This window comes from Chiloscyllium plagiosum, unplaced genomic scaffold (assembly GCF_037043375.1).
Source record: "Chiloscyllium plagiosum isolate Xiang-an unplaced genomic scaffold, Cpla_swu_hap1 HiC_scaffold_10, whole genome shotgun sequence".
Lineage (NCBI taxonomy): Eukaryota > Metazoa > Chordata > Chondrichthyes > Orectolobiformes > Hemiscylliidae > Chiloscyllium > Chiloscyllium plagiosum.
In genome coordinates, this window is record NW_028270148.1 from 59,075,956 (window position 1) to 59,091,659 (window position 15,704).

Here is a 15,704-nt window from a genome sequence, read left to right on the forward strand (position 1 = left end):
TCGTGCCTGCATACGGGCAAGGATGGAATTAGTTGTCTAAGAGGAATAAAAGCTTATGAATCCATCTATACTGGTGGTGATTGATGAGCAGTGCAGCACAATGAAACTTACTGGGCTCCCCTTCCCTACATAAGCAGTTGTGCTGTTTTCCAGGTTGGTTAAATAAATCTTCTTCTTGTACTGATTGAGGGGCCTGATGTCCACCATCCCTCCCCATCCTACTTCCTGCCAAATTTGGCTAATTTGGTCAAGCTGTGGGTCAATTTTCTTTTCCTGCAGTAAGACAAAGGGAAGGATTGAGTATGTCAAAGAAGATGGGTGGAAAAGAAATTTCTTCAGAAGAAGAGGCTCCAGACTTGAAATGTTAACTCTGTTTTTTCTCCACAGATGCTGCCAGACCTGCTGAGTTTCTTCAGCAATTCCTGTTTTTGTTTGTTTCGTTTACCTTATCCTTCAATAGGAGGAATTGATGTTCCAAACATCTTCATTTACTTAATTTGTGGAATAGTGGACAATACAATGACTGGCTCTCACAATGCCATTTATGAGTATCTGTAATGTTCATCAGACATAAAAGATTGAGGACTGATGTTGTGATGCAATTCATTGATATTTTCTGAAAGTCTTCACTATATCCCTGTTAAATCTAACCCTCATTATGCACTGCAGCTAGGATGCTAAGACTATCCCTTACAATTTCCCCTGATATTACTGCTGACGATAATTTCAAATCTCGTACAGGTCATTCTGCTATGAACACATATTTCATCATTGCAAATTCGTTGTAATGCGATTGATGAATTGGGGACGCTGTTTCTAAAGTCCGAATTTTTACATCATGTGTTGGCTGTAATGCAATTACATCATCAAAACTTTAAATGTTGTTTCTGAAGCGAGATTTTTCTGTAACGCTGGGTTGCTCAAACTACATCCATCACACTATAAAATATCTGGCTACTGTATTTGTACAATTAACCTCAGTCCTAGATAAAAGTTAAGGATTTGCTTTTTGTTGACTTGATCTGCTGTACAGCCACTGAGTCCTTCTCAACTTCCTTTTTATAATATTTTCTTGTTAATTTATTTAGACTTACTTTAAATTATCAATTATATTCAGAGATGTAGTATGAATGTATGAAAGCTGGCTATTGATAGTTTTAAAATGTCTGGGAAAGTAAATCTAACAATTCTTCATTAGTTTTACTCAACTAACTACGGATGTACTCTTTTATTCATATTAGTGTCAGGACAAAACTATATCTCCGAACACATGTTCAATATTTATTTATCTCTGACCAAATACTTGTCACAAACTGTATTAAGTAATGACAATATTATGAAATAACTTACGACCTTGCAATTCTACATTTGTTTCGTCAAATATCATGATCAATTCTGTAGGAAATGCAAATAATGCTTGTAAATACTGCGAACAAAATAGACTCTATATATTCAAAAGCAAATAGAGAAAATTCAGCAAACTATCGAGCACTTCCTTTCCTCAGTGTAGGAAAAAATAGTAACTGCTTTATTCAATGATTCATTTTTTTTAAAATTCAGAACTAAAAGTATAATAATGCATGAATTTTAAAAGTGAAAGTCATGTTTGACCAAGATGTTGAATTCTTTGAAAAAAAAATAGGAGTAGACAAGGATAATGCAGTTGTTGTAATATGTTTGGATATTTATTAAGCTTTGGATAAGATATCTCATTATACATGGAGGTGAAGTCGGGGACAAATAACAAGGTGGGTACAAAACCAAAAACTGAGTTGGGATTGAGCATTGGAACTCAGGGAGAGAACTGATAAGAAGTGGTCAGGAGTTTTTTACTTCCTCGCAGAAGCAGATTGATACTTGAAGAGGAGCAAATTTGGGTAACATTACAGCAGTATCATATCTGCACCTGTTCAATTCCACCCCATCCAGTGGTATGGGTATTTTGTTGTGGGAGAACCCTCAGTTACCTGCAAAGAGATGATCATATGAAGAGGGCTGAAGCTACTCAGGAGGCGACATGTTGTGGGGAGCTGTACTGACATCGCTCCCCCTGTTTGCTTGTCCATATCCCTCCCACTTCTAACATTTCCAACCCCTTCTTCTAAGTTCCAGGAGAATTGAGCTCATTATAATTAAATGTAAATTAAGATTAATGAAATTGAAGATTGAGCATGACACTGATCTTTTGATGGGCCACCCTCAATGGTGTGACCGATTTATTGACAGAAATATTGACTTAAATGTTGCAGCAATTTCTGGAAATGAAGTTCATTAAAAGTTGTAATGTTCAAATGGGCAATACGGTTTAATTGCATTGATATTAAAATTTGCCTGTGTTGTCGTTCAACTGAAGATATTTGAATAATTTTGAGAAACCTCAGATTCTATTTTAATTTCACTGTCGATGTTTATTGAATTGACTGGAATTTTTTTCACTTGACTGTGAACAGACTTCGCTGCACTGAATCCTGTCAATTCAGCATATTTCAAGGACTATTGCCTTCTCTGAAGTTGTTGCTGATAATGCTATTTATATGACAGCCAGTCCAACCGGTCGTGGCCCACACTCTCTGCGTGTAGCTAATTTAGCTTACATGTCACTCACTTAGTGGCAAGAAGGAAAAAGGAAACAGCATCTATGAAATGCTTTAATAGCCCTAGAAAATATGGTAAGAGTGAAAAGTGCTAAACCATGAATCATATAATTTTATCTGTGAAAATATTTTAGTTTTATTCGATGTTCCCTCCTAATTTATGTCAATAAAGTTAACATATTAAAACTGGCATTGGCAATTAATATAATGGGTATTAATTCTTTCCTAAATCTTTAATTTTTGAATTTTCATTTTAAATTTTTCATATTGCTATAATACTGTCGTATCAGCTCAAACTGTCAATCATATTAGGTAGAGTGCTGGTTTAATCATGCGCTTTGTACAATAAATTAACAAATATAAAATGTGTTTAATAATTGAGTTTTGTGAGAAAGTGCTGATTTGTCACCAATGTTCCGGTTAGCAGATTGCACAAAAACTAAAGCTCATCAACTGCGCATGGGAAGAAGTGAAACGAATCATAAGTGTCATGCTGGGAATTATAAGAAACATTAAGGAAATCCAAAAGTAACTTGATCATATCCAAAAAGTTACCAAGTTAGGTGATTATAATACTAACTGTATTATAAAACCTCTGTACTGCACAACCCCTTATCTTTTGGCTATTAGTGTTCTCGAACACTAATAAAACTAGGTGTTGTTAAAGCTAGGTGTGTCTGCAGCAAGGACTTACTGCATTGTCTTTTCCCCATCTGATACTTCTGTGAGTATTTACTGGCTGACAGTGCAGAATCGTAAAATTGGTCCAATTATCCACACGTTGACAGACATGTATGTCTGTTTTTGTGTGCTCAACTTGACCTGACGGACATGTCTGGAATGTCATTCAGGTCAAATATGGTTGCAAAGTTGTGAACAACCTTAGGCATTTGCCAAGGAGTGTTTTTAAGTTGTTGCTTCCTAATATTGCTTCTGTATTGCTTCTCATTATCTACTTGATGATGGCAACCTGCCATTGTTGAGACAGGGGTGGAACAGAGAAGGATAGGGGTAGGATGGAGATAGCAAGTTTTGAGAAGATGTTTAGCTCAGGTTGAGGTTCTGGATGTAGGTTTGCTCACTGATCTGGAACCTTTCAATGGATATCCAGTAGGGTGGAGTTGTGTACAATCGGTATGTGCGCAAAATGTGCAGACAGTAATAATGCAAATTGCGTTGGTCTGGTTGGATATATTACTTTGTATATAGCAAATTCTGATCTAATAAATGGCAGTTTCCTATCTTGGCACTGGTGGAGAGTTTCACCACTAATATAGACAAAAGAAAACAGTAGGCTTGAACTACGAATAAGGGATTAGATTAATATACAGGTCGTTCTGTCATTTCATCGATGCGAATTGGCTATAATGTGATTGACAAATTGTGGACGCTGTTTGGGTGATACAAACTTTTTACTGAATGGATATAACGATTTTTTATAGCGATCTTCTAAAGCGATTTTCCATAGTGCGACACCACAGAAAAACATAGCCATCATGTTATAGCAGAACGACCTGTATTAGTAAGAAAGCAAGTTAGATTGAAGAATCAAGATGAAGATTGGTGTAGGTGGAGCTGTCAAACAGCAAGGGGGAGTAAACTTTGGTTGGAGTTATTTATAGAATACCAATCTGTGGTACTAATATTGTGCACACTACAAATCGGGAAATTCAAGATGCATGTAGTGTGACCAATAGATAATAATTCAATTATGTCAAATTGCATTTACAGTGGATTAACCAAGTTAGCACCACCGATGTGAAGGATAAATTCTGGTATGTATATGAATTACATTTCTTTAACAGTATGTTGTGGAGTTAACTAGGGATCAGACAATTTTGGAATTAATGTTGTGTGGTGAGAAATAATTAATTAATAAGCTTGCTCTAAAGGAGGCTTTGGAAAATTGTGATCATAATATGGTAGAATTCTTCATGACGTTTAAATGGGACAGTTAATTTTGAAACTAGAATCCTAAAATCTGAGCAAAGGAAACTATGAGGGTATAAAAGGCATATGGAAATCGTAGAATGGACAAATACACAAAAGGGTTTGACTGTAGACCCACATTAGCTAACTTTTAAAGAAATTTGAAAAAGGTTTGCAAACAGCTGTGCATTCCTTTAAGGCACAAACATCCATAGGGAAAGATGAATCAATAAATGGTTAATAAAAGAAGTTAAATATCACACTGGATCAAAGGAATTGTTTTATAAGAATGTTGGGTAGACCTAAGCAAAAAAGCGGAACCAATACACTGATAAGGAAAAGGAAGAGAAAATGAATACAAGCTATCGAGAAACATAAAACAGGATTATCCAGGCTTCTATCGATATGTGAAAGAAAAACATATTGCAAAAATAAATGTAGGCCTATCACTTATTGTACAAGAGAATTTAGGGGAACAGGGAAACTGTGAAGAAACTAAAGTTACTATGCATCTGCCTATACGGAAGAGGATACAGAAAATCTCCCAGAAATATTAAGTGTCAAAGGTTTTGTGTAACTCAAGAGCTGAAACAAATTTGTAAGTGGTAGTACTTAAAAAGGGTTTACGGGTCAATATATCTCTTAGACAAGATGAACTTTATCCCAGAGTGTTGAAGAAAGATAAAGAATGTAGATGCATTTGTGGTTATTGTTCCTAATGCTATAGTTTTTGGAAAGGCTCCTGCTGACTTTAAGTTGGAAAATGCAACATCATTGTTCAAGAAGAGAGAAAGAGGAAGAGTGGAGAATTCTAGATCTGCTAGTTTGATATCAGTGTTATGGGAAATATTAGCATCCATTATAAAGGATCTGATAATGGCACATTTAGAAATGAATGGCAAACGGGGCAGAGTCAACACTGATTTATGAAAGAAAAATTACACTTCTCAAATGTTTTGGAGTCTTTTGACGAGGTTCTTTATAGCATAGACAAAGAAGAACCAGTAGATGTGACTAATATGGATTTTAAGATTGCTTTTCATAAGATACCCCACAGGAGGTTAGTAAATAAAATTAGAAAACATTGGATTGGAAATAACACTATAGCATAGATTGAAAATGGGTTAATACACAGAAAGCAGAGAATAGGACTTTTCTCAGGATGGCAGGCTGTTACTAGTGGGATATCACAAGGGTCTGTGCTAGTTCTACACCTGTTCACAATCTGTATTAATGATTTTCATGTGGGGAATTACTGCAATATCTCCAAATATGTTGATAACACCAAATTGATTAGGAACATAAGTAGTGTGGACACTACAAGGACATTTCAAGAGGATTTTCACAGACTATGTGAGTTGCCTACAACATGGCAGATGGAATGTAATATGAATAAGTGTGAAATTATTCACTTGGATAGTAAAAATAGATAGACAGAATATCTCTTAAATGGTGAGAGGTTGAGATTAGGTTAGATTAGATTACTTACAGTGTGGAAACAGGCCCTTCAGCCCAACAAGTCCACACTGACCCTCCGAAGAGCAACCCACCCAAATCCATTCCCCTACATTTGCCCCTTCACCTAACACTACGGGTAATTTAGCATGGCCAATCCACCTGACCTGCACATTTTTGGACTGTGGGAGGAACCGGAGGACCTGGAGGAAACCCACGCAGACACGGGGAGAACGTGCAAACTCCACACAGACAGTTGCCTGATGCGGGAATTGAACCCAGGTCTCTGGCGCTGTGAAGCAGCAGTGGCACCGTGTTGTGACAATAAAGCTGTGACAATTCAATTCAAGTGTGCATGTCAAAACGGACTTGAATGTCCTTGTCCATGATTCACTAAAGACTGGCATTCAGATACAGCAAGCAATTTGGATGATAAATAGCATTCATTTAAAGAGGATTTGAATCCAGAAGCAAAGATGTCATGTGGCAGTTGTAATAAACCTTGGTGAGATCGTATTTGGTTCATTGTGTATAGTTTTGGTCTCCTTAGCTAAGGACAAATGTATTTGCCATAGAACCATACAAAACCATTTTCACCTGATTAATCCCTGAGTTAACAAGATTATTACATGAACAGAGATTGAGGACCTGCATCAGTATTTCCTAAAGTTTTGAAGAATGATAGGTAATTTCATTGTAAGAATTGCTCCATAGTGTGACAAGGTGGATATAGCTGGGATGTTTCCCCGGGCTGGTGAATCTAGTACACAGAGATTTAATCTGAGGATAAGGGGTAAAGATTGAGATGAGGAGAATTCCATTTAAGATTGAGATGAGGAGAAATTTATTCGCTCAGAGTGAGTGATCTTTGGAATTCTCTATCCTAGAGGGCTATGGAAGCTCAATCATGAGCATGTGCGAGACAGAAATCAATAGGCCTCTGTAAACTAATGGTATCAAGGGGTAGTACAAGGAATTGGTATTGAGGAGATGATCAGGTATGATCTAGAATAGTGGGCAAGCTTGATGAGCTTAATAACCTCCTACATTTTGAGGGTTTCTACAATGAGTGAATGCTGATCATCTCACTCATAGCAATGTAAAGACACAGTGCAGATCATGTTCTTCTGACAGAATTTAATCTGGGTAATGGGGTTTTCACCCCCATGCAAAAACCCTGCCCCATGACTTCTGGGAAAGGATTAAGGGAAGGGTTACTTGCCTACAGCTAGTCACTGAATTGGCCAGTGGCAGGCTTTCCCCAGAAAAATGGGCAGACATTGAAATGTATCTGTCTAATATCTGCCCATTCTGCAAACTATAAATGTCCTCCTGCAGTCTTTTAATATTTGTCACAGTTTCTATTCCTTCATTTAATGGATGAAAAGTCACACAAAGCAAATCCACTGTTATAATATGAATCCTGGTAAGTACTGATTACCATCAATTGGATTAATAAACAAAATCACCCTTTGTTTCAGGTAGGCATCAGACGTTAATATCTTTGTATTAAAAGAGGTTAAATTAGTTTTTTTTAGGACTGACATGCATGTCTCAGTCTGACTAATATTAACAACAGATTTTACTATGTTTTAGAATAATGAAATATAATAAATTCCTTTAAATATGAAGACTATTACTCTCATTCAGTTTCACATATTATCTTAAAATATTGTCAACATTATGGCAGTAATATGTAACCACAATATTGAGTCCAGACCAAGGAACTGTGTCACTTTTATAATCAGAATGTTTGTTATTTCTTTAAGCATTTTGTATTTGCATTACCTTACTTATATTATACACCAAAATTTAATTTAAAAACAATGAACATAACACTTATGAAGATATATTTGAATTCTGTGGCAACAAATACATTGGGTATTGTAAAAAAAATTACTAAATTTTAATTCATAATGAAGAGAATATGGAACATTGTGCTGGGTAGCCGATTATAGTGAAGCCATTGATTTGCAAACGTTATGTTTCAACATTTGCAAATGTTTACTTTGAATGTGTTTTATTATAGAAAATTTGCATTATTTTATGTGATGGTGAATATTACATGAGAGAAGTAGAAAAGAAATGTCAGCTGCCAGTCATCTTTCATGAACTTCAGTGCAACGACAAGATTACATATTGCTTTTGCTAATAAAATTTATTTTTCAAAAACTTTTCTCTTGTTGAATACTTACCAGGCAGTTTAGAAACTAACATCATAATTCTAACAAGAACATTTGCTGGATAAATATGAACCATTTGCAGAAAGCAGAAAAATGTCAGATATATGTAAGGTTAGGAGGAGGAGAAATTGTTATATTTCAAAATCAACTTTGAGAGAGCATAATACAACATCCCCAAGTGCATGATTTGGAGATGCCAGTGTGGGACTGGGGTGTACAAAGTTAAAAATCACCTGATGAAGGAGCAGCGCTCCGAAAGCTAGTGCTTTCCCCAAATGCAAGCTTTCATTGGATTGATTGGACTGGTCCTTGATATTAAGATGAAACAATGTTTCCGAAAAAGCTGGCTTAAAAGTTATATTTATTTTTTAAAAGTTCACATCAACTTGAACTTTTGTGTCCAACATAAAATTTTCATTCCATTTTAAAGCCACTTGCAAACAAATAGAATTAAAATGATCATGGGCAATGTTTCCTGTGCCTCAGGAGTTTTGTCAGACTGTAAATATAAAAGGCGTCATTCCCGAGTGTCAAAAATGAATGCATTTTGTTGCAAACAGGTGAGGACACGTTAGAATGTTTCCCTCTTGCCCACTCCTCGTTTGCCTGCCACAGTTATTTTGTTTCAAGAAAGAGGATATTCTGGCCAATTTTGCAGGTGCCGAACTGTTTATGTGCTCACTGAAAGCGTAACAATTAGGTAGGTTCTTTTGAGCTTTTAAAAAAGAAAAATATTGTTTTGATTGTACTTTACCAGGTTTCAGAAAAATAATAAAATGCGCAAATGTTCATACACATACACAAATTCAGGTTTCAAAGTACAGAGATGGAAGTCAAAGGGGTGGATAAGTTAATCTTAAAGTCCAATAAGGATTCAGATTTGACAATTCTCAAAGGTTGATATGATCCAGCTGGGCTTGGTCATCCTCTGGCTTTTGCATTATAATTAGTTAAACTGTTAATGGACAAAGTATCTGTGTTTTTGGAGATAGCAGCTGCTGATGTACTTACTGTAAGAAGTTCTCCATTTACAGCATGTGGATAGTCCAAAACACAGACAGAATTCAAAATTTACAGAAATACGTGGTGAGAAAAAGAGAAACCCACACAGGATCTTGTCTCTTGAGCATTCCTTCAGCTTCCAACCTGTGTTCTGCAGAGAGAAAAAAAAAGCTTCTTAAACACAGAGCCTTTAGCTAGCTTGTCTCATGGCACTCCCTCTCCAACTAACCAGTTACTCTAAATGTTGTTGTGATGTATGAATTTTAAGTCCTTCAAATGATTCCTTCAAGGGAGTTCCTGATGAGAAAGAAAGCTATTGAAATGAAGTCAGGCTTCGGAATATTTTGCAACACAAATTTTTAACTGCAATTAGTAGAAGCCATGATTTCAAATGATAGGAATATGGCTTCAGTCTTTTTATGAATCGATCCATAATGTCTTTCTTTATGTGTAAAGCAATATGTAAAAATATATAATGAGACATACATGATCATTGAAAATATATAATGAAATGTGAAACTAAAGCAGAAATGATGGAAATACAAGAATATCTCAAAGGAAGAAACTGGCTACGTATTATATATAAACCTTTTATCAAGTTAAATTGTTTTTTCAGACACTGATGGACATATTTTGTCACCAATGTATTATTCTAACATCATAACTTGAACTGTGTCCCATTGCCCAGTTGAAATTCTGAGTGCCAGTTTATAAAACATGGGCAATTCAGCAGTGAGGAAAGCTTTCCATCTACAGTCAGCAAGCAATGCAGCAGGTACAGGTAAGCAGTACGAGTGAACCCTGGTCAAACATCGAAACTCTAAATCATAGCCACAACATTTTCCGCAATCCATTTCCATTGACATTAGACTTGAAGGTGACAGGGTGTGCTTAAATTAATATTTCATTTTTAAAAAAATGTTTAAGACCTTAATTTCACTTCATTCGTGTGTGTGTGTCACCATTGTTCATTGTAAAGAGCTAAGTCAGAGAGCTAAATGTGTTGGCCACCTCATGGTTGACAAGCATTGATGGTTACACAGGAGTGATGAACAGTTATTGGATAAGAAACAATGTTATGTTTTTTTTATTGACATATTATTGAATTAGTATGGCAAAACATCTACTGCTGTACTCACTTTATGTGGGACGTGGCTGAACTTACAGCTTTAGAAAGCCCTAACGTTAATGTATTGTAAAGGAATTTGTCTATGATCATTCACATGAGGAATAACTAAAACACTGCAGATTAACTTGAAACCCTGGACTCTGTCAGCCAACACCCGGAGGTGAATTCACATTTGGACAGTAATGACACTGTCCTTTAGCCCTTGATTTTACTGTTCTAATCATCCCCACCAGGCCCAAGACACCAGACGTTTCGTACTTCACCCCTCCATAATGCTAATCCCACCATATATTTAATTAAATTGAAACAAGTTTCAAGTTAATGAAAATTCATGGCATACAATGGTATTTCATGCCACAAGCCCACCAAAATCTGTTGGAATGATTGATGTGCTTTGAACCGGCTGCTGATTTTATCACTTCATCTCAACAAACCATCAGGTTAGATGGATTGGCCATGCTAAGTTGCCCATTGTGTCCAGGGATGTGCAGGCTGGGTGGATCAGCCATGGTAAATGCAGAGTTACAGGGATAGTGTAGGGGTGTGGATTTGGAGGGATGTTCTTCAGAGGGTCGGTGTGGACTCGATGGGGAAAATGGTCTGCTTCCACATTGTAGGAAATTTATGACTTTGCTAATTCTATCAATCAAAACTTCGCACCCTACCTAATTAATTCAGTCCACACACCATGTTTTCTGTGGTGCACAGAATTCCTCACCAAATTGTGTCAGTTAAGCATTTTCTATTTATACTCCAGCTTTCCTGCATTACCAGTTTCTTTTTATCTCTCTTTATAAGTGAGTATTCTTCTGTGAAGATGCCAACATGTGCAGCTCAGTTCATCATTGTTCCTGATGTAGCACTCACCAATGCTGGCACTAACCCAAAAAACGAACATGAGAAATTGTGCTGGCTGTGACAATTATTGCCGCCAATGGCTCAGTCAGCGAGATACCAGAAAACTTTATTTTGGGAGCTGTTTTCTAATTTGGCACTATAAATTACATCCAGATTGTTCTACCATTGGTTCCACACATGCTCTATCAGTGCATGCCCACTTAACTATCTAGTGCCTTCACCTTGACTTGGAATTTAAATTACAGAGATCAATAAATATTGCAAATTGTACAAAGTGAACAGCATGGTTATACTTACACTTAATACATGGAAACTGAAGAGGGAGGCAATGGGAGCCTCGTGGTATCATTGCTAAACTATTAATCCAGAAACTCAGGTTCTTGGGAACCCTGGCTGAATTCAATATTTAAAAAATCTGGAATTAAGAATCTGATCATTATGAAGCCATTGTTGATTATGGCTCATTCATGACTTCAGGGTAGGAAATGTGCCAGGCTCACCAGGTCTGGCCGACATGCGACTCCAGATCTACAGCAATGTAGTTTACTCTCAATTGTCCCCGAAATGCCATAGCAAGCCATTCAGTTGTACCAATTGCTACAAAGTCACGATGAAATGAAACCAGATGGATTGCCCGGCATTGACCTAGGCACCGGAAAAGACAATGGCAGAAACAGACCTGTTGATCCTGCAAAGTCCTCCTTACTAACATCTGGGGGCTAGTGCCAAAATTGGGAGAGCTATCTCAAAGAACAATTGAGCAACAGTCCGAGTCAGTCATACTCACAGAATCTTATCTTACAGGCAATGTCCCAGAAATCTCCATGATCACCCTGGATATGTTCGGTCCCACCAACAGGACAGACCCACATGAGGGGTATACAGTCAGGATATAGCTGTCCTGGGAGTCCTCAACATTGACTCTGGACCCCATGAAGTCTCGTAGCTTCAGATCAAATATGGGCAGGGAAACCTCCTGTTTGTTACCACGTACTGTCTTCGCTCGGCTGAGGAATTGGTTTATGTGTTGCTGGAAAAGCGCAGCAGGTCAGGCAGCATCCAGGGAACAGGAGAATCGACGTTTCGGGCATAAGCCCTTCTTCAGGAATGAAGAAGGGCTTATGCCCGAAACGTCGATTCTCCTGTTCCCTGGATGCTGCCTGACCTGCTGCGCTTTTCCAGCAACACATTTCCAGCTCTGATCTCCAGCATCTGCAGACCTCACTTTCTCCTGAGGAATTGGTTTACCTCCATATCGAATAACGTTTGGAGGAAGGATTGTGAGTGGCAAGGGCACAAATGCACTCTGGATGAATGTATTCAATATCTATCAAGTATGGCTCAGCTGCAGTACTATTGATTGAGTTGGTTGAGTTATAAATACCATAGTTGCTAGACCAAGGTTGCACCAAATGGTGAGGGAACCAACAAGAGGAAAAAACATACTTGACCTCTTCCTTACCAATGTGGCAGCTGCAGATGCATTTATTCATGAACAGTATCAGTAATCATGACCACCGCACAATTCTTGAGAATATCCTCCATTGTATTATGTGATACTATTGCCGTTGTTATGGAACAGGCTGGAGCCCCCTCAAAGCATTTCAAGAAATTAGCCTAGACCTTATCTTTGCTAGTTGTTTTAAGCAGGTGTACTGCAAATATTCCAGGAGTGATGCAGCTGGGTAAACCACTTAGTTTTAAACAAAACAGAATTAATTTACAAGATAACTGAATGAAATCCAAACAAAAAAGAACAAAATATAGAATAACTGAACCTATCTAAAAACCCAACAGATTATCCCAATGTAATGATGCTGTTCCAAATACTTACAATAATCCCCTTAAACGCCCCTTGACACAAAAGATAAAATCAAACACAGGGCCTTACAGAAGAGACTGCTGTAATCCAAACCAAATCAGAAGAAAATCCAATTTGGGAGAACTGGCCACTTCCCTTTCATTGTATCAGTCATTTTTTAAAAACTTGAAAGCGTTTTGCCTGAGGGCGTATCTATTTGCTGTAATCAAACTGGCCCGAAAAACCTTCAAACCGCGACCTTTCGGAATTGCAGCTTTTACGACCCCTGAGAAAAAGAAATCAAGGATAGAAATCAAAGACCACCCCCTTTAAAAAAAACCCATCAATATCCAAAGATGGCTTCATTTTAAAACCCCCTAATCTTAAACTGATAGTATTCTACAACACGCACACAGATACATTACATTGACAATAATCATGCAAACGTGCACTACCACTTTTTGTTTCAGTCTGTTTTGCTCCTGCCACCAAATGCCTCCATTTCTCATTCAAGCCTCGACAATGTGTCTGCAATCAGGTTTTCTCCTTCTGCCACCTACACAATTTTCAACTTGAATGGCTGTAACAACAAGCTCCATCGAAACAGTCTGGCAGTTTTGTCCTTAAGTTTCTCGACAAATGCCAATGGATTATGATCAGTGTATATGATTGCCCCATATACATTACTAGTAACATAAACATTGTAATGTTGCAATGCCAACACCAAACTCAAAGTCTCCTTCTCAACTGTCAAATATTTCTGCTGATGAATGTTCAATTTCCTGGAGAAATACCCAATAGGTTGTTCTATCTTCTCACCACCTTCCTAGAAAAGCAAAGCACTGACACCCACATCACTTGCATCAATAGTCACCTTTAATAGCTTTGAGTAATTATGTGTGGCTAATACTGGGGCATTGGTTAACACAGCTTTCAGGCTGTCAAATGCTTTCTAACGGTCCACTGTCCAGTGTCTACTAAAATATCTTGCCTTTCTTTTGCAATTCAGTGAGCGGAATAGCCACACTGCTAAAAGTTGGTACAAATTTTCAATAAAATCCACTCAAATCCAGAAATCGTAGTACTGCTCTTTTTGTCGATGGTATGGGAAATCCCCCAATTACTTTTGTTTTTCCATCCTGTGGGCCACTTGTCCATGTCCAATAACATGGCCCAGGAAGGTTACATAGGCTTTGGCAAATTCACTTTTAGCCAGGTTTACCACAAAGCCTGCCTCCTGAAGTTGACTGAATAATTCTGATAATTGTTGCAAATGTTCACTCCACGTGTGACAAAACAAAAATCACCAGATCATCAATATAAATTACAAATTGGATAATCTAATAATGACCTTATTGGTTAGTCTTTGAAATGTGGCTAGCGCATTTTTCATACCAAACGACATGACTTTAAACTGATACAGTTTATTCGGCGTAATGAAAGCCAAAATTGCTTTCACTCTTTCAGGCAAAGGTACCTGCCAGTATCCTTTGATTAAATCAAACCTAGAAATATCCGATGCTTGTCCCACTTTTCAATCCAGTCTTCCAAACACAGAATCAGATATGCATTAGTCTTTGTAACGGCATTGACTTTGCGATAATCCACACAACTGTTCGGTACCATTTGGTTTTGGCACCATTACTATGGGTGAGCTCCAGCCACTGTAACCCATTTCGATTATGTCATCTTGGAGATTATGTTCAATCTCCTTTTGAACATCTGCCAACTTTAGAGGGTTATGCCTATGTCTACATCATGCATAGTTAGATTACTACTTCCCAGCTTATTTCCACATATCTCTCCATGCGATAACAGTAACTCTTTCAGGTGATTTTGCTTTTCCTCAGGAAGGTAACTTAATGATTTATTTCAATTTTTGACAACTTTCTCATTCCTCAAATTGAATTGGACAATGTCCAATTCAGAATCCCATGAAGTTAGTTCTTCCCTCTGTGTTGAAACCAATAACACAGTCTCCTTGGGCTTTCCTTCTCTGTCAAAATTTGAGAGTATTCACATGACACACTGAGATTTCTTTCTGTCTGGTGTCCTTATCAAATAGTTCACCTCACTCAATTTCCTTTCAACTTGATAAGGTCCACTAAATCTTGGTTTTTGAAGGTTCACCTATCACTGGAAGTAACAGTAACATCTTATCTCCAATAGCAAAATTACGAGTTTTTGATTTCTTGTCTCCTTCCTGTTTCATTATATGCTGTGATCCTTTTCATGGCTGTCTAGCCAACTCCCCTGCTCTACTTAATTGTTCCCTAAAATCTGATACATTGTCTAAATATGTGGTCTCTGAATTCTAACATTTCAATTTCTCCTTAATCAATTTTAACGGTCCTCTCACTTCATGCCCAAAAACTAATTAAATGGACTGAATTTGGTCAACTCATTGGGTACATCTCTGATGGCAGAAAGTACAAATGGAATTCCTTTATCCCAATCATCTGGATAGTCTTGATTATAAGCCCTCAACATGGTCTTTAGTGTCTGATGCTCTCTTTCTAATGCTCCATGATTCTGGATGGCATGCAATAGATTTGAATTGTTTTAATCTTAAACTGTCCATAACTCCCTTGAATAATTTTGATGTAAAGCTTGACCTTTGATCTGATTGTACCGCTGTGGATAGTCCATATTTAGTCAAAAAATTAAGTTACTCCTCTACAATCCTTTTAGCTGTGGTATTGTGTAATGGAACAGCTTCTGGAAATCTAGTGGACACATCCATTACTGTTTAC